Source organism: Bombina bombina, chromosome 2 (assembly GCF_027579735.1).
Source record: "Bombina bombina isolate aBomBom1 chromosome 2, aBomBom1.pri, whole genome shotgun sequence".
Classification (NCBI taxonomy): Eukaryota; Metazoa; Chordata; class Amphibia; order Anura; family Bombinatoridae; genus Bombina; species Bombina bombina.
Window position 1 is genome coordinate 426,789,435 of NC_069500.1, and position 20,568 is coordinate 426,810,002.

At 39.7% G+C, this 20,568-nt stretch overlaps 1 protein-coding gene across 2 annotated transcripts in view; it reads right to left on the reverse strand.

Moving 5' to 3' along the window:
• KLHL22 (kelch like family member 22) overlaps window positions 1–20,568 on the reverse strand; it is a 164,903-nt gene that overhangs the window by 127,095 nt on the left and 17,240 nt on the right. The gene's annotated exons all lie outside the window — the stretch shown is intronic.

Genomic DNA, 20,568 nt, shown 5'->3' on the forward strand with positions numbered 1-20,568 from the left:
AAAATTACATTACTGCACATACATTTAATCAGCCTGATACCAGTCGCTACTACTGCATTTAAGGCTGTACTTACATTACTTCGGTATCAGCAGTATTTTCTTAGTCAATTCCATTCCTTAGAAAAATATTTTACTGCACATACCTCATTTGCAGGAGACCCCGCACGCTATTCCCTTTCTGAAGTTACCTCACTCCTCAGAATGTGCGAGAACAGCCAGTTGATCTTAGTTACTTCTGCTAAGATCATAGAAAACGCAGGCAGATTCTTCTTCTAAATACTGCCTGAGAAAAAAACAGCACACTCCGGTGCCATTTAAAAATAACAAACTTTTGATTGAAGAAATAATTAAGTATAAAACACCACACTCCTCTCACGACCTCCTATTATGTTGAGGGTTGCAAGAGAATGACTGGATATGACATGTGAGGGGAGGAGCTATATAGCAGCTCTGCTTGGGTGATCCTCTTGCAACTTCCTGTTGGGAAGGGAATATATCCCATAAGTAATGGATGACCCGTGGACTGAATACACTTAACAAGAGAAAAACAGCAACCAAACGGGATATAAAGCACATTCAGGAACACCTGGCGTCCCACACTCTTAGATACCTGGCAGGCCTTATATGGAACTACAAACGACACCACCTATTATTCAGCTGCGCATAAATCTTATACAAGAATTGATTATATCTATACCAGCCAAATCTTTCACCCGATCTTACTATCTTCTGAAATTCACCCCTGCGTTTGGTCTGACCACTCCATACTGACGCTATCTTTAGATGGGATACAAGATCATAAGCGGGAAAAGTCATTGTTTTATGACCCGCAATATTTTCAGCAGCCCCTAGCACAGGACCAGGTCCTGAAATATCTCAAAGAGTACTGGGACATAAATATAGATACCACATCCAACCCTTTATATACATTGGTGGCCCACAAAGCATATCTTAGGGGAATACTAATGCAAGGGAAGGCGGCACATACCAGACAATGTCGAAAACAGATATCTACACTCCACCAAGAGATAGCCACTTTAGAGAAGTCACACAGACTTACACATAATGATAATACCTTAAGAACCTTACAGGCAAAAAGAACCACATTTGCTAACTTACTGACTACAAATGCCACTAAAACACTACATAAACTGAAAGTACAATATTTCATATTTTCCAATAAACCAGACAGATATTTGGCGCACAAACTACAGGAGAGAAATAGAGCCATGGCTATTCCCTCCCTACAGCTAGCCAATGGAGATACGACAGCATCTCCTCAGGAGATAGTAGATGAATTTGCAAGGTACTATGGCCAACTCTATGATGGTCACAAAACTAAACACTCACCATCTATTACAAAAGACACACATAACTTTTTAACTGATGCACATCTTCCGGTTATCTCAGATGAGGACAAAATTATCCTAAATGCCCCCGTATCTCCAATAGAGGTTATACAGGTTATAAAAGAATTGAAAGTGGGAAAGGCAGCGGGACCGGACGGCTTCCCGGGGGATTATTATAAGCTATTTCGTACAACATTATTAGCTCATCTCACGAAATTCTGTAATCATTTCTTAGAGGGCCGGGAAATACCAAAGGAATTACTGGGGGCTAAAATTGTGGTCATTTCTAAAACAGGGAAAAATCCCAAACTCTGCGCCAGTTATCGCCCTATATCGCTCATAAATCAGGATCTGAAGATATTCACCAAGATATTGGCCAATCGCTTAAAAACTATATTGCCCTCACTTGTCCATCCGGACCAGGTGGGATTTATAGCAAATAGGGAGGCCCCAGATAACATAAGAAGAATGATAAATATTATAGAACACCTGGGAAGGGAGGAAACACCTTCTCTGCTCCTATCTTTGGACGCGGAGAAGGCGTTTGATAGGATAGATTGGGGATACATGATGATGGTACTGCGGCACATGGGGTTTGATGGTCCCTTTATTAAAGCAATTCAGGCAATTTACTCTAGCCCCACTGCACAGGTTGTATCGGCAGGATATAGATCTAAACCTTTTCCCATAAGGAATGGGACAAGACAGGGATGCCCTCTGTCTCCACTGATATTTGCGCTATGCATAGAGCCCCTAGCAGCTAGAATAAGACTATCCCTGGATATCGCCGGCGCCACTATAGCTAATCAAGAATACAAACTCACCCTCTTTGCAGATGACATTTTGGTCACTGTTACAAAAACCCCCGAATTTATACAACCTCCTCGATAGATTCTCACAGATATCGGGATATAAAATCAATCTTGAGAAATGTGAGGCATTACCAATAGCTTTACCCCCCCCCCCCCATACAAAGAAAACCATAGCGCTTAACTTTGAGTTTAAATGGGTGAAACACTCTCTTAGGAACCTGGGGATCCAGCTAACAGCTCAATACAACCAACTGTATAAGTACAATTATACTCCGTTATTTTAAACTATAAGAAAGGACCTCCAGAGTTGGAGGAGACATACTTTTTCTTGGTACGGCCGACTTTCCACATTCAAAATGAATGTTTTCCCACGATTACTTTACCTATTCCGCACACTACCTTTACCAATCCCGATTTTAGAATTATCCACACTACAAAAGGAACTAATAGCCTATGTTAGGGGTAGCAAAAAAGCAAGAATCCCTTCAGTGGTTCTGACACAACACAAAACTCTGGGAGGGGTAGGTGTCCCAAACCTAATTGACTATTACAAGGCAGCCAGAATATCACAAACAATACTAATGGGGAGAAGACAGGGGGACATTATCTGGCCCAAGTTAGAGGCGGGGATAGGGGGACTACCAAATGCAGACGACATGTTATGGAATAACCAAACAAGTAATACACTTATATATAGATCACCAATCCAAATGGATAACAGATCACCACAACATACTACCTTCGAGATCAGTGATGATCCCACTTAGGAAAATTATGCCTCAAGAACTTTATACCACTATAGATAAATGGGCCAATAAAGGGCTGTATAGAGTAGCGGACTCTTTACTCAATAATACACTTATGACCTACACTCAGATTCAAGATAAACTGACCCAGATGAAGATAAGGTGGTTTCAATACTTACAGTTGTCCTCCTCCATCCGTAAATATATGGGCAATGAGGGAACCTCTTCCCCCACAACACTGGAAAACATATATTCACTAACATCCAGACCTAAACATACAATCTCTATTCTGTATATAGCGCTACAGAAAGACCCCAATGGCCCTAAAACAACTTTGATGCGAAGGTGGGAAGAAGACATTAATGTCATATATGATAAACATACATGGGAGAATATATTTAGCTCCATGGGAAGAGGGTTGATCAGTGCAGACCTACGTGAAAATACTCTCAAAATTGCATTTCGCTGGTACCTCACACCAAATATTACCTCTCATATGTCACAGGCGACATCCAACTTATGCTACAGGGGATGTGGGCACATAGGCACCTTTAAAAACATGTGGTGGGACTGTGATTGGGTAAAACAGATATGGCATTCCCTCTCCACTTTACTTAGCTCTATCCTAGAGGAAGAGATAGAGCTTGATATTTCTCAGGCCTTATTACACACAGGTTTCAAACAATATAATAAAGAAATTAATGCCTTCATCAGAATCTTATGCATGACCACAAGAATAGCAATAGCATACCACTGGAAAACGGGGGTACCAACATGGATGGAGGTGAGGAATAAAATTAACAATATGTTTAGAATGTATGAGTCAGCTTCATGGATCATGAATACTAGAGAGTCATTTGAGAGGGTTTGGTTCTATTGGGCCCTGAATAACGCCACTACCATTTAAACACTATACAGTACAGACGCTTGATCTGGGGGTTGGATCAGAAGAAAATATATATACAATAGCAGCGGTGTGTTGGCTCGAGAAAGAATAAGTAGCCTCTGCAAAGCAATTTTTAAATGCTTCTTTCTTTCGTAACGTAAGATATTTGATATTGATATATAAAACTTTGATGTGAGTACAAAATTTGTTTTTTCCCCTAGTTTTGAAAATTATTTATTTTTTTCTCTTTTTTTTTCTCTTTTCATCTCTTTGATGTATAGATATATGGCTACCCCTCGCAATATGTTATTCAGTTTTAATCTTTTCGAAAACTCAGGGCAATTTCCTTCCCTGTCCCATCCCTCCCTCTTCTGGTTTCCCCTTCCCCTCTTTTTCCTCCCCCCCTTCTTTTTTTTTGTTTGTATGCCATAATGAAAGGTATTAATACGATCGTATGATGCCAACTGCCCCCCACTTAAAGTGGCCTTGATGGATGTATTTACCTCATATAACAGTTTATAATTTGTTATATTTATGTTGTAAAATACTCAATAAAAAATATTTAAACATAAAAACAAAAAACATCATTTATGCTACCAGATAAATGCATTTCCTTCCTGACAGGGAGAGTCCACGACTGTATCTCTGTGTGTGTATGTTTGTGTGTATCTGTGTGTGTGTGGAGTGTGGACAATATTGTATTCCCTTTAATGTATCAACCATGGTGCTTTTAAACTCATTTAGTGGCCCACATTAGTGATTCAAAAATATGACTTGTGTGAGGTGCTTTTATTTTTTTAATAATAAAGAGCATAATTCATTGTGATCTGACAAGGAAAAAAAATATATACTTTAATGTAAAATAGAAGAAGAAAAGGGAAAGTAATTTCTTATTATCACAACTTTTTCTTTCACAGCTGTTTTTGCCTTTATTAAAGCTGCTGATTGTATTTCCTTCCATATGGCAGGGAGAGTCCACGACTTCATTCCTTACTGTTGGGAAATACAACACCTGGCCACCAGGAGGAGGCAAAGACACCCCAGCCAAAGGCTTAAATATCCCTCCCACTTCCCCTATCCCCCAGTCATTCTGCTGAGGGAAAAAGGAAAAGTAGGAGAAACATCAGGGTATAAAAGGTGCCAGAAGAAATATAAAAAAACGGGGGCCGCCCATCAAACAAATAAATTACGGGCGGGGTCGTGGACTCTCCCTGCCAGGAAGGAAAGGAATTTATCTGGTAAGCATAAATTATGTTTTCCTTTTATAAAGCAGGGAGAGTCCACGACTTCATTCCTTACTGTTGGGAAAACTATACCCAAGCTCCAGAGGACACTGAATGAATAACGGGAGGAAACAGAAAAAAAAGGTGGACCCTATTCTGAGGGCCCCACAGCCTGCAAAACTTTTCTCCCAAAAGTTGCTTCAGCCAAAGCAAACACATCATACTTGTAAAATTTAGAAAAAGTGTATAGGGAGGACCAGGTAGCCGCCTTACAAATCTGATACATTGAGGCTTTGTTCTTAAAAGCCCAAGAAGAAGCCACTGCTCTAGTGAAATGAGCCGTTATCCTCTCAGGAGGTTGTATCCATGGGCTCTCTAAAAGAAGAACTATCCTCCAGAGGGATAGTAGTATGCTTAGCCATTATAGAAATAGCTCTATCCACCTTAGGGATAGAGCCCCACAATTCTAATTGAGAGTCAGGGACCGGGAATCCTTTTTTAGAAGTAGACGAGGGGGAAAAAGAAGTTCCTACGCTTTCCCATTCGTTACTAATAATGTTTGCCATCTTAACTGGCACAGGAAAAGTCAGAGGAAACTTCCTATCTTAATAAACCCTGTCTAATTTAGGGCTCTTATGCTTCTCAGGGAATGTAGTCTCTGGAACCTCTAGTGTAGACAGAACCTCCTTTAATAAAAAACGCAGATGCTCAATTTTAAATCTAAAGGAGGGTTCCTCCGCTGAAGGAGGTTTAGTAACTGAAGTCTCCGACTCAGAAAGCTCACCCTCTGAAGCTACAGAGATTAACTCATCCTCAGCTAGCTGTGATATAGTAGCTAAATCCGACAAATATTTAGATGACTCTAGGTCAAGAGAACTATGTTTAACCTTTCTCTTGCGTTTGTTAGAGCAAGGTAAGGCACTTGGGCTGCAGACACCCGGAGAGGGTAATGTAAAAAGGGTAGTAATTTCTCGGGACCCAGATTCCTGAGAAGTAGACGGCTCAGAAGGGTTAGTAGCGCTATGAGTATTAGCAGGCTTGTCTCCCTTCTTAGATTTTAGAACAGTGTTTAAGGAAATAGAACAAAATTGAACAGGCGGGCAAACCACAGCCTCCTCACAATTATTAATCAGTACAGAAGGAGCAGAACCTTTTAATGTAGTATCAGAGTCCTCCATAGCTTTGTATATACCCACAGAAGGACAAGCAAAAAGAAACGCTTTTATTTGAAAAAAACGCACCTTAATATTTCCAATGGCTGGGGCACTCACCACCTCCTAGACCCAGACAGCTAACAGTGAAAACGCTCTCCTCAGGAGTGATGTCTGCAGTAGGATCTTAGGAAATGAAAGAGACTGCACCCGGTCACGTGGTACGTAAGACAGGACTTCCCCTGCTATAAAAAGGGTGCCAAGCTATTATGAGCTGCGCAACACTTCAAAAATGAAAGTGAAACCCGTTTGTTCTAAAAACTCTCACATAAAGCAGATATAAATCCCCAAACTGTTCAAATAATCTCTCTGAAGGAGATATTAACCCTTGATCCTATCGAGGTATAAAGGAGCCACACTGTAACCCTGTATAGCATTTTAAATTGTATATATAAAAAACAGTCTTAGCCTCCAGGATCCATGCTGTGACAGTCTTGCAGCAGCGCTTCTGACATGAACTTGAGTGTGTAGCAGCAAGCAGTGAAACTTGTCAACACTGATTGCTCAGGACCTGTTAGCGACAGTCTGGATGGGTTCGCAGAAAAACTTTCCCTGCATCTCCAGACTCTAACTTTCATCAATACTCTCGCTGAGAGGTTGACATGATTACTTTAAACTCCTGTCTTTACTCGAAAGGAACATACCCATTACAGGACTATCTAAATTTTCTGCCACCTCCTATAGTGACGAAAGGGAAAGAATAACTGGGGGATAGGGAAAGTGGGAAGGATATTTAAGCCTTTGGCTGTGGTGTCTTTGCCTCCTACTGGTGGCCAGGTGTTGTATTTCCCAACAGTAAGGAATGAAGTCGTGGACTCTCCCTGCCATATGGAAGGAAATACAATCAGCAGCTTTAATAAAGGCAAAAACAGCTGTGAAAGAAAAAGTTGTGATAATAAGAAATTACTTTCCCTTTTCTTCTTCTATTATATATTTATGTATATATTTTTTTTCCATGTCAGATCACAATGAATTATGCTCTTTATTATTAAAAAAATAAAAGCACCTCACACAAGTCATATTTTTGAATCACTAATGTGGGCCACTAAATGAGTTTAAAAGCACCATGGTTGATACATTAAAGGGAATACAATATTGTCCACACTACACACACACACAGATACAGACAAACATACACACACAGAGATACACACAAACATACACACACAGAGATGCACATGCATACACACACGCACAGATGCACATGCATATAAACACACACATAGATTCTTTAATATACATTTAACAATTCATCTGTGTCCAACTGCTAACATCCAGAGGCAGAGGCAAGAGCCCACCCAGATCCCCTCCTAACATGCTGCCTCTGATTTCAGCAGCTTTGTACATCAGGGCAGCGCAGCTCCTACCCTGCTCCGCCCACCACAGCCCTCCTGCTTATATGAATGCCTGTGCACGAGTTACATCCTGCGTGCAGGTTAAATAATTTAAATAAATGTAATTATAAAAAAATAAACAGAAAAAAATCTTTCCTGTGCCCAAGTCGCCCAGACTAATTTTGTACTCGTCCCAGACAATGAGTTGACTGCATTTGCAAACTGGCACTCATTGGACTTTCAACTGATGCAACCTAGCAACAATAAAAGCCAGCATTCTAAGACAAACCCTAAACATTTTTAAAGTATATAAATGGTAAAAAAAAAAAATCACAAAAGGAAAATATAGGTACATTAAAATCTGAGAAGGGTGGCATGCTTAACAGTGACCGGGGGGAAGCTAAATATGCTAAACCATTTATTTTCTTCAGTATACATAAGAGAGGAACCAATGGGAGAGAGAATGAAACAAACTAGAACACACAAGTTTATACCGATAACTGGGTTATGTCTAGATGTTATCAGGAAAAAAACTGGATGATATCAAGGTAAATAAAACTCCAAGTCCAGATGGAATACACCCAAGGGTTCAAAAGTAATGATAACCAAAACTCTACTCTCAATTTTTCAATCCTCATTATCCAAAGCCATCTTACCCCAGTACTGGCGTAAATTGGATTTGGTGCCACTTTTTAAAAAGGGAAGCAGGGCTGATCTAGGAAGCTATAAACCAGTAAATCTGACAGCAGTAGTGGGAAAGATACTAGCAGGAATTATATTCAAGTAAAGATTTTGAGTTCAAATCAGCATAATTTTATGAGTAATAGATCATGTCAAACATATCTAATTAGATTATATGAGGAGGTAAGCAAAAATATAGATAAAGGTGAATCAATTAATGTGATTTATAGATTATTGTACAAAACAAGGGGACTGGGAATATCTGAAAATGTTAGCTCATATATAAATAACTGGATAAAAGAAAGGGAGCAACGTGTTTTAGTAAATGGATAATACTCAAATTGCACAAAGGTAATTAGTGGGGTTCTCCACGGATCAGTAATGGGCCTTGTTCTTTTTAATATTTTTATAAATGACTTGAAGGACGGATTATATAACAACTTCTCTAGTTTTTCAGATGATACAAAGTTGTGTAAGGTGATTAAGTCAGTGCAGGATGTAATTGTTTTACAAGGAGATTTACAAAAATTGGAAGAATGGGCTGGTAAATGGCAAATGAGAGTTAATACTGGTAAACATATGCAGGGTACCTATTATTTAAAGGGACACTAAAGTAGAAATTATTCTTTCATTAATCAGATAGAGCACCATATATATATATATATATATATATAAAAAAACAACATTCCAATTGCTTCTACTGGGCATGTGAAAAAGTTCACAGTATATACATTTATGTGATTGGTTGATGGCTGCCACAAGGTACAGTGGGAGGAAAAATAGATATAACTGACATTTGTCATAAAAAGATCTGCTTGTCATTTGAAATTGATATTAAGTGTATTGCATTGTCTTTTTATTATGCATTTGTTGATGCAATTCTACTTTCCTTTAAATGGGACTAGACTTAGCAAAACAGAGGAGGAAAAGGATTTAGATGTACTTACAGATAACAAGCTAAGAATGAGTGAGCTAATCAGGGCTGTGGATTTTAAGGTTAATAAGATACTAGAATGAATTAAAAGAGTCTGCTAAACTAAACATGTTCTCAGGAGTGACGCATTATGCTTCACTATCTGGCAGCCTGATGAAAGAATTTGGGTGTGGTAAAATCCAGCAGAACTTCACCTACAGGAATGCATAGTACCTACTGTACAGTTTGGTGGAGGAAGGATAATAGTCTGGGGCTGTTTTTCAGGGTTTGAGATAGGCCCCTTAGTTCCAGTGAAGGAGCATCTTAATGCTACAAATACATTTTAGTGCACAAAGCGAGGTACATGAAAACATGGTTTGACGAGTTTGGTGTGGATGAACTTGAGTGCTCTGCACACAGCCCTGACCTCAACCCCACTTAACACCTTTGAGATTAATTGGAATGCCGACTGTGAACCAGACTTTCTTGTCCAACATCAGTGCCTGGCCTCAGAAATGCTCTTTGGCTGAATAGACACAAATTCCCACAGACACGTGTAGAAAGCCTTCCCAGAAAAAGTGCATGTTATTGCTGCAAAGGGCAGCCAACCCCATATTACTCGGCAATGTGTAAATAAGTCAATAAAGTGTGTCAAACATAACTAAAAGTGCAAATTGCTCATAATGCAAAGTCAGTTTATTTTATTATTGAAATATACAAAATAACAAAAACATCAAAAAGAATCAGCAGCATGATTTGTGACGTAAAATACAAAGAAGAACAAAATATACAGTTGCAAGAAAAAGTATGTGAACCCTTTGGAATGATATGGATTTCTGCCCAAATTGGTCATAAAATGTGATCTGATCATCATCTAAGTCACAACAATAGACAATCACAGTCTGCTTAAACTAATAACACACAAAGAATGAAATGTTGCCATGTTTTTATTGAACACACCATGTAAACATTCACAGTGCAGGTGGAAAAAGTATGTAAACCCCTAGACTAATGACATCTCCAAGAGCTAATTGGAGTGAGATGTCAGCCAACTGGAGTCCAATCAATGAGATGAGATTGGAGGTGTTGGTTACAGCTGCCCTGCCCTATAAAAAACACACACCAGTTCTGGGTTTGCTTTTCACAAGAAGCATTGCCTGATGTGAATGATGCCTCGCACAAAAGAGCTCTCAGAAGACCTACGATTAAGAATTGTTGACTTGCATAAAGCTGGAAAGGGTTATAAAAGTATCTCCAAAAGCCTTGCTGCTCATCAGTCCATGGTAAGACAAATTGTCTATAAATGGAGAAAGTTCAGCACTGCTGCTACTCTCCCTAGAAGTGGCCGTCCTGTAAAGATGACTGCAAGAGCAGAGCGCAGACTGCTCAATGAGGTGAAGAAGAATCCTAGAGTGTCAGCTAAAGACGTACAAAAGTCACTGGCAAATGCTACCATCCCTGTTAGCGAATCTACAATACGTAAAACACTAAACAAGAATGGATTTCATGGGAGGATACCACAGAGGAAGTCACTGCTGTCCAAACAAAACATTGCTGCACGTTTATAGTTTGCACAAGAGCACCTGGATGTTCCACAGCAGTACTGGCAAAATATTCTGTGGACAGATGAAACCAAAGTTGAGTTGTTTGGAAGAAACACACAACACTATGTGTGGCAAAAAAGAGGCACAGCACACCAACATCAAAACCTCATCCCAACTGTGAAGTATGGTGGTGGGGGCATCATGGTTTGGGGCTGCTTTGCTGCGTCAGGGCCTGGACGGATTGCTATCATCGAAGGAAAAATTAATTCCCAAGTTTATCAAGATATTTTGCAGGAGAACTTAAGGACATCTGTCTACCAGCTGAAGCTCAACAGAACATGGGTGTTGAAACAGGACAATGACCCAAAGCATAGAAGTAAATCAACAACAGAATGGCTTAAACAGAAGAAAATACGCCTTCTGAAGTGGCCCAGTCAGAGTCCTGACCTCAACCCGATTGAGATGCTGTGGCATGACCTCAAGAAAGCAATTCCCACCAGACATCCCAAGAATATTGCTGAACTGAAACAATTCTGTAAAGAGGAATGTTCAAGAATTACTCCTGACCGTTGTGCACGTCTGATCTGCAACTACAGGAAACGTTTGGTTGAAGTTATTGCTGCGAAAGGAGGTTCAACCAGTTATTAAATCCAAGGGTTCACATACTTTTTCCACCTGCACTGTGAATGTTTACATTGTGTGTTCAATAAAAACAAGGCAACATTTCATTCTTTGTGTGTTATTAGTTTAAGCAGACTGTGATTGTCTATTGTTGTGACTTAGATGATGATCAGATCACATTTTATGACCAATTTGGGCAGAAATCTATATCATTCCAAAGGGTTCACATACTTTTTCTTGCAACTGTATAATACACTTCCTTCATATTCATTTATATCCTGAATCTTGTATTATTATTTTAAGCATCTTTGGATGGTATCTATTCTATAACTAACCAACAATTTAACTTTTGTACATTTTCTGCACAGAACATTTTCATATAGAGCGCTTAATTATTTCTTAATAATTTCATTTGATTCATCATATCAAATAACATATCACATTGCTCTATCATAATTTATTTTCTCATCATATTTTTAAGATCAGTAATTGTTGGTTTCTTGTTAGTAATCCATAATTTAAAAATGAGTTTCCTTGCAAACAATATAATCCTTACAATCATGTTTTTTAAGCCTCTATAATTTATATTAATATCAAACAAAATTATATTTAGTTCTGAAATGGTAATCTTAGATTCAGTAATCTTCCTTAACAAGTGACTTACTTTACACCAAAATTGTTGAATTTTTGGACATTGCCACATATACACCTAGATTACGAGTGGTGCACTAACTGTAGCTCAAGTACGATATTTTTTTTAGGCTCCCTAGAGCGTCTTCAGCCTCTCTAGCCTCACCAAAAACATCAAAATGGTAGAATTTAGCGTAAGTATGCAAAAAAGAGCAAGTAGCTTCCTTGCAAATCAGTTTTACAGAAGCCTTATTCTTAAAGGCCCAAGATGTAGCAACTGACCTAGTAGAATGGGAAGTAATCCATTTAGGAGGAGACTGGTCCACCTTCTGTATCAAAAGATTAAGCCAAGAAGCCAAGGAAACAGCTGTAGCTTTCTGACCTTTCCAAAAACCAGAAAAATGAACAAACAAGCTAGAAGTTTGCCTGAAAATATTAGTTGCTTGCAATTCGTACTTCAAGACTCTGTCAACATCCAAATTATGGAGAAGCCTGTCAAAGGAATTCTAAGGGCCATATTCTAAAAAGGTCTCTGGACTGTTGAGATTCTATATGTCCAACAGGGTGGAAAAAGATGCATACATTACAAAAGTACACAATAGAAATCGTCATTTAAAAATCATACAAAATGAATAATTTAACCATTCACACAAAAATACACAGGGAAAAATTGTATTGCTAAGGTGTATCAAAATTGTTCACCAAAAATCATATTTTATCAAAAACATAACATTTGTATGCAAATTACACAGGAATAAAATCGTATTAAATATGTACAGCGTAATTCGTAATTTAAGTACACCGGATGTGCAAAAAAAGCAAGAAATTCGTACTTATAAGTGCAAATTACAAAGCGTAATTGTTTATTTTGTAAAATGGGCTGAACATGAGCGTTCCGTGGGCATATATGAAATGTTCTCTCAAATCCCAGCGTAATTCTATAAACATTTTCGCACATTCTCCTTGTTTTTTTTCTTGACAGTTAACTGGCAAGTTTTCACTAATTATTCTAAAAAGAAAACTTATGCATATGAAACTTACAGCGAATTTAAGGTACAGATCACTAAAAAATTACAGCACAATTTGATTTGTTTTAAGCGGAATATTCAAGTTTTAAAACACTACAGTTTCCCCAAAGTATTTCGCCCTCAATTGCCAACTTTTACCTTGCAGAGAGCTCTCATTATTTTATGAGAGACATCTCGCCACTCGCAGTGACAGCCCCTTTTTTTATAGAATTCCATGTGGGCTGCCCCTATGAGTGTTGGTGTGGAAAAACACGTCTAGACTTGCAAACTTTATAGAATCGGCCCCTTAGGATTAGGACAAAAAGGAAAAACAATTTTCCTACTCATATTGCCTGAGGAAACTACCTTAAGAAAAAAGTCAAATTTTCAATCTCAAAACTGTTTTATTTTGAAAAATAATATAAAGGAGGATCACAAGATTCTTCTGGCAGAAGAAATAGCCAAAAGAAACAAAACTTTTCAAGACAAAAGCTTGACATCCACCTTATGCATGGGCTGAAAAGGTGAAGCCTACAAAACCTTTAAAACCTAATTATGACTCCAAGGAGAAGAGATTGGTTTTATAACAGGTTTTATCCTAACCAATGCCTGCATAAAAGATTGAATATGAGGACAATTAGCAATCTTCTTATGAAACAAAACTGAAAGGGCAGAAATCTGACCCCTGAGAGAACTAGCAGACAAACCTTTATCCAAACCATCCTGCAAAAATTGCAAAATCCTAGGATTTCAAAGGAATGCCAAGAAAAACCATGACTCAAGCACCATGAAATATAAGCCTTCCAAACCTTATTATAGGTTTTCCTAGTCACAAGTTTGTGGGCCTGGATCAAAGTCTCAACAACAGACTCTGAAAACCTCCTATGCCTAAGAATTAAGCGTTCAATCTCTATGCAATAAAGTTTAGAAATTTTTAGATCCTGAAGAAAAAAAATGGACCTTGGGACAGAGGGTCTAGTCGCAGAGGAAGTGGCTTTGTAGAACATCTGCACCAGACCTGCAAACCCAGTTTTGTGACACCAAGCTGGAACAATCAAAATCACAGATGCTCACTCCTGTCTGATTCTGGCAATTTCTCTTGGCAGGAGAACCAGAGGAAGAAAAACATATACTAGCTGAAAAGACCAAGAAGCTACTACAGCATCCACAAATTCCGCCTGAGGATCAATGGACCTCGCAAAGTACCTACCTGGGAAGTTTGTTGTTTAACCGAGAAGCCATTAGATCTATTTCTGAGAGAGCCCAAAGATCCACAATCTGACTGAAAACATTCAGATGTAGAGACCAATCACCTGGATGCAGGGATTGACTAACATACTACAGTCACCAATACAGAGACTGTCTTGACTAGGAGCCTAAATACATTTTATGGGAAAGCAGAGAATGATTCCTGCACCATTCCCGGAGCATGCAAAGCTGAAGAGGCCTAATGCGAAACTGAGCAAACAAAATAGCATCCGGTGCAGCAATCATTAGGCCTAAAACATCCATACAAAGGTCTACTGAAGGACACATAACAGACTTGAACAGGCTGCAACCAGCTTCAACCTTCTTAGTTCTGTCAAGGTTAGCCTCATTGAAACACCTAGAAAAGTAACTCTTGACTGAGGAAAAAGAGAACTCTTTGTAAAATTGATTTTCAAACCATGCTGTTGAAGAAACAACAGGAGTCTGTCTAGGAGGAAAAACCTCAGAAACTAAAAATGATCCTTGTGAATAGGAACATTAAGATATGTAGCCTTTAAATCTATTGAGTACAAAAAATGGACCTTGTTGCACCAAAGGCAGAATAGTCCAAATAGTTTCCATCTTGAAAGTAGGTACTCTGAGGAACTTGTTCAGAGCCTTTAAATCCAGAAGTCCCCTCTTTCTTTGGAACAACGAAAATGTTCGAATAGAAACCTAGACCCTTTTCCAATATTGGAACTGGGACCATGATTCCCATAGCAACCAGATCTAAGAGAGACCAAAAGAAGGCCTTTGCTTTGAAAGGAGCCTTTAGGACATTAAACAAAAGAAATGTTCCTCTGGGAGGCCTTTACACTGAAACCTATTTGGGAAACAACATTTTGAACCCAGGGATCCTGAACAGACTGGAAACAAACCTACTGATAGAGGAGTAATTTGCCCCCTACCAGAAAATCCGGATTGGGGGCTGCACCTTCATGCTGATTTGTTAGAGGGAGCAGGCTTTTTAGCCTGTTTTGATCAGTTTGAATTTGAACTGGGCTTCCAAGAAGAGCTGAAATATCCCTGTTTCTGAAAGGAGAAAGAAAATTTCTGTTCCTTGATACGAAAGGAACGAAAATGAGTAGAAGCTTTAAATTTACCCTTTGACTTATTGTCCCGAGGAAGTAAAGCTCCTTTACCCCGAGTCACAGTATAAATAATAGAATGTAACACAGAACCAAACAATATCTTTCCTTGAAAGGAAAAAATATAAAAGTCTGGATTTAGACACTATTTCACCAGACCAGGATTTAAGCCATAAGGCCCTTCTTAAAAAATCAATAATAACATACTTTTAGAATTGATCTTAACATCCATAACTGCATCAATGAAAGTACTGGCAGATTCCAATAAACCTAAAAAGTTTTGAAAATCTTCATTAGCAGAATCATCATCTGAAACTGCTTAGATTATCCAGCCAAACAGAAGCAACAGCCAAGCAGGAAATACTAACTGAAGCCTAAAAAGAACCTCTCCTATGAAATGATTCTCATTTTCTATCCATAGGATCCTTAAAAGAGTTTAGACCAAGCTTTAGAAAATATCTCAGAGACAGCATCAGGCACAGGAAAAAACTCTGGAGACTTAGCAGAGAGTTTTAAAAATAAATTCTAGCGATCAACAGACACCTTAGAGTCCTGAATACCTAAAGAAGATATTTATTTTAAAAGGGAAAAAATATGAACCAAAAAAAAAATCAGAATCATGATCAGAAAAAGACCACTGATCATCAGAATATAACGCACCCTCTCAGATGAACCAGTATTTGACACGGTATTAAATACCGGATTAGAACTAGTAAAAATGAAATCATGAACTGACCTTTTACGCTTAATTTAAGGGGTCATAGCCTCCAGCATTTCTGATATAGTAGAATGCACAAAATGGAGAACAATCTGAAGAACTCCCATCTGTAGAACAAATTGTAGGTGGGCAGACATGTTTAGAAGCAAGAACAGTATTAGTTTGATTTTGAATGCATAATATAATTTAAACCAGCATTACACAACTGAACTGGAGGCAATATGTCAGCCTGTTTACAATATACACACTTCAAAATGGTAGAAGAGTGTTCAGAAATGTTAGATTATTAAGAGGTTTCAGGGACAGACACAGAGGGCTCCGTAATAAATGAAAATCTTTAAATTAGAAATAATCAAACATCAGGCTATATTCCCCAGAAAAGAGCTCTTGAAACATGGGACAAACTTACCCCCTCCAAATGTTGAATCAACTAAAGACAGAAAGCCTAAGATCACTAAACAGACATTAAAAAAGAAATAGTGTGCAAGAAATACGAGCACATTTCACATCAGATAGAGCACTCAAGGACTGAAGCAGGAACACACGCACACCTGACAAGTTCTAATAAGATTAAAAGCGTGCCAAAATATACCTCTTCAGAAAAAACAACACACGCTAACCCGACCGGCTGACATGCGCAATCCCAACTATCTGATGTGCGCAAACCCGGCACATGACATGCACAAATCAAAGAAGCCAATGTGTGCTAACCCTAAACCGACACACGAAAGGGAATGAACGTGCAAACAAAACGAAATTTATGCTTACTTGATAAATGTATTTATTTCTTGACACGGTGAGTCCACAGATCATCAAATTACTATTGGGATATTCACCTCCTGGCCAGCAGGAGGCTGCAAAGAGCACCACAGCAAAGCTGTTAAATATCACCTCCCTTCCCTCCAACTCCAGTCATTCGACCGAAGTAAAGGAGAGAAAGGAAGCAGCAAGGTGCAGAGGTGCCTGAGGTTTATAACATAAGAAAAAAATACCCTGTCATCAAAAACAGGGCGGGCTGTGGACTCACCGTGTCAAGAAAGAAAGAAATTTATTAGGTAAGCTAAAATTTTGTTTTCTTTCTAATGACACAGTGAGTCCACAGATCGTCTAATTACTATTGGGAATCAATACCCAAGCTAGCGGACACAGATGATAAGGGAGGGAGAAGACAGGGAACCTAAACAGAAGGCACCACTGCTTGAAGAACCTTTCTCCCAAAGGAAGCCTCAGCCGAGGCAAAAGTATCAAACTTATAGAATTTTGAAAAAGTGTGTAGAGAGGACCAAGTTGCAGCCTTGCAAATCTGTTCCACAGAAGCTTAATTTTTGAATGCCCAGGAAGAGGAAACATCCCTCGTAGAATGAGCCGTAACCTTCTCAGGAGGCTGCTGTCCAGCAGTTTCATAGGCAAAGCGAATTATACTCTTCAGCCACAAAGAAAAAGAAGTAGCCGTAGCTTTCTGCTCCTTACGTTTCCCAGAGAAAACTACAAAATCCTTAGTCGTCTGTAAATATAATTTCAGAGCACGAACCACGTCTAGGTTGTGCAGAAGACGTTCTTTATGAGGAGGATTATGACATAAAGAAGAAACAATCTCCTGATTAATGTTCCGATCTGAAACTACTTTAGGAAGAAAACCTAATTTAGTACGTAAAACAACTTTATCCGAATGAAAAATAAGGTACGGAGACTCATACTGTAAAGCGGAGAGCTCAGTGACTCTACGAGCAGAAGAAATAGCAACAAGAAACAAAACCTTCCAAGATAACAACTTAATATCTAAGGAATGCATGGGCTCAAACGGAGCCTGCTGAAGAACCTTAAGCACAAGATTAAGATTCCAGGGAGAAGTAACAGGTTTGAACACAGGCCTGATTCTGACCAAGGCCTGACAGAACGATTGAACATCTGGAACCTCTGCCAGACGTTTATGTAACAAAATGGACAAGGCAGAAATCTGACCCTTCAAGGAACTTGCCGATAAAAACCTTCTCCAAACCTTCTTGGAGAAAAGATAAAATCCTAGGAATCCGAACTCTACTCCAAGAGTAGCCTTTGGATTCACACCAATATAGATATTTTCGCCATATCTTATGGTAAATTTTCCTGGTAACAGGCTTGCGAGCCTGAATCATGGTCTCAATGACTGAATACAAAAAACCGTGCTTAGATAAAATTATGCGTTCAATCTCCAAGCAGTCAGCTTCAGAGAAACTAGATTTGGATGAAGGAAGGGCCCTTGAAGTAGAAGGTCCTTCCTTAGAGGAAGCTTCCAAGGGGGGAGAGATGACATCTCCACTAGGTCTGCATACCAAATCCTGTGAGGCCACGCCGGAGCAATGAGAATCACTGATGCTCTCTTGCTTGATCCGAGCAATGACTCGAGGAAGGAGAGCGAACAGAGGAAATAGGTATGCAAGACTGAAGTTCCAAGGAACTGCCAGAGCATCTATCAGAACCACCTGAGGGTCCCTGGACCTCGATCCGTTCCTCGGGAGCTTGGCATTCTGACGAGATGCCATGAGATCTAGATCCGACTGTCCCCATTTGAGAATCAAGTTGGAAAACACTTCCGGATGTAATTCCAATTCTCCCGGGTGAAAGATCTGTCTGCTCAGAAAATCTGCTTCCCAATTGTCCACTCCTGGAATGTGGATCGCAGCTAGGCAACAGTTGTGGGTCTCTGCCCACTGAATAATTTTGGACACCTCTTTCATGGCCAAAGAACTCCGAGTTCCACCCTGATGTTTGACGTAAGCCACTGAGGTTATGATGTCCAACTGAAATCTGATAAACCGGGCAGAAGCTGAGGCCAGGCCAGAAGAGCATTGAAGATTGCTCTTAGCTCTAGAATGTTTATGGGGAGAACAGATTATTCCTGAGCCCATGTCCCCTTAGCCCTTAGGAGGCCCCAGACTGCTTCCCAACCTATAAGGCTGGCGTCCATTGTCACTATCACCCAGGTAGGTCTTCGAAAACAGGTTCCCTGGGAGAGATGATCCTGAGACAACCACCAAGGAAGAGAATCTCTTGTCATCTGATCCAAATGAATTTGCGGAGACAGATTTGCATAATCCCCGTTCCACTGCCTGAGCATGCATAATTGCAGAGGTCTGAGATGGAAACGAGCAAAAGGAATAATATCCATGGCGGCTACCATCAGACCTATTACCTCCATACATTGAGCCACTGATGGCTGAGGAGAGGACTGAAGAAACAGACAAGAATCGAAAATCTTGGATTTTCTGACCTATGTCAGAAATATCTTCTTTAGAACTGAATCTATTATGGTTCCCAAGAAGACTACCCTTGTAGATGGAATTAAGGAACTCTTTTCCAGATTCACCTTCCAACCGTGAGAATGCAGGATGGATAAAAGCATCTCCGTGTGGGAGATTGCTAGTTGAAAGGACTGGGCCTGAACCAGAATGTCATCCAGATAAGGCGCCACTGCAATACCCTGTAACCGGAGCACTGCCCAGAGATCCCAGAACCTTTGAAAAAATTCTGGGAGCTGTAGCAAGTCCAAAGGGAAGAGCCACAAACTGGAAGTGTTTGTGGAGAAAGGCAAATCTCAGAAACTTGTGATGATCCCTGTGGATGGGAACATGAAGGTAGGGATAGATCCCAAAAACAAGTAAGAACGCCTCTTTTTATCTGGTCGACAGATAATCTTGAGAGAAGAAATCTGCCCCTGGGGGGAAAGGTCTTGAATTCTAGTTTGTATCCTTGGGACACGATGTCTAATCGCCCAAGGATCCTGAACATCCCGAACCCAAGCCTGAGCGAAAAAGGAAAGTCTGCCCCCTACAAGATCCGGTCCTGGATCGGGGGCAGACCCTTCATGCTGACTTTGATTCATTAGCGGGCTTCTTGGATTGCTTTCTCTTATTCCAAGATTGGTTGGGTCTCCAGGCAGGTTTGGACTGTTCCTGTTTTGTAGAGGGAGAAGGTTTACCCTTGAAGTTTCGAAAGGAACGAAAATACTCTGAAGTCCCTTCTGCTTATTTCTCTTATTCTGAGGAAGGAAATGTCCTTTTCCTCCTGTAATCTCAGAAATAATCTCAGCCAAGGCTGGGCCAAACAAGGTCTTACCCTTGTAAGGAATAGCCAAAAGCCTAGACTTAGACGACACATCTGCAGACCAAGATTTCAACCATAAAGCTCTGCGAGCCAGAATGGGAAAACTAGAAATCTTTGCTCCCAATTTGATAACCTAAAGAAAAGCATCAGAAATAAAAGAATTAGCCAATTTAAGAGCCTTGATCCTGTCCTGGATCTCTTCAAGGGGAGTGTCTGTTTGAATTAAATCAGACAGCGCATCAAACCAGTATGCCGCCACACTACAAACGGTAGCAATACACAAAGCAGGTTGCCATTGTAACCCCTGGTGAACATACATTTTCTTAAGAAAACCCTCCAGTTTCTTATCCATAGGATCCTTAAAAGAACAGCTATCCTCTATGGGAATAGTAGTTCTCTTAGCTAAAGTGGAAATTGCCCCTTCCACCTTGGGGACCATTTGCCAAGACTTCTTAATAGAGTCATCAATGAGAA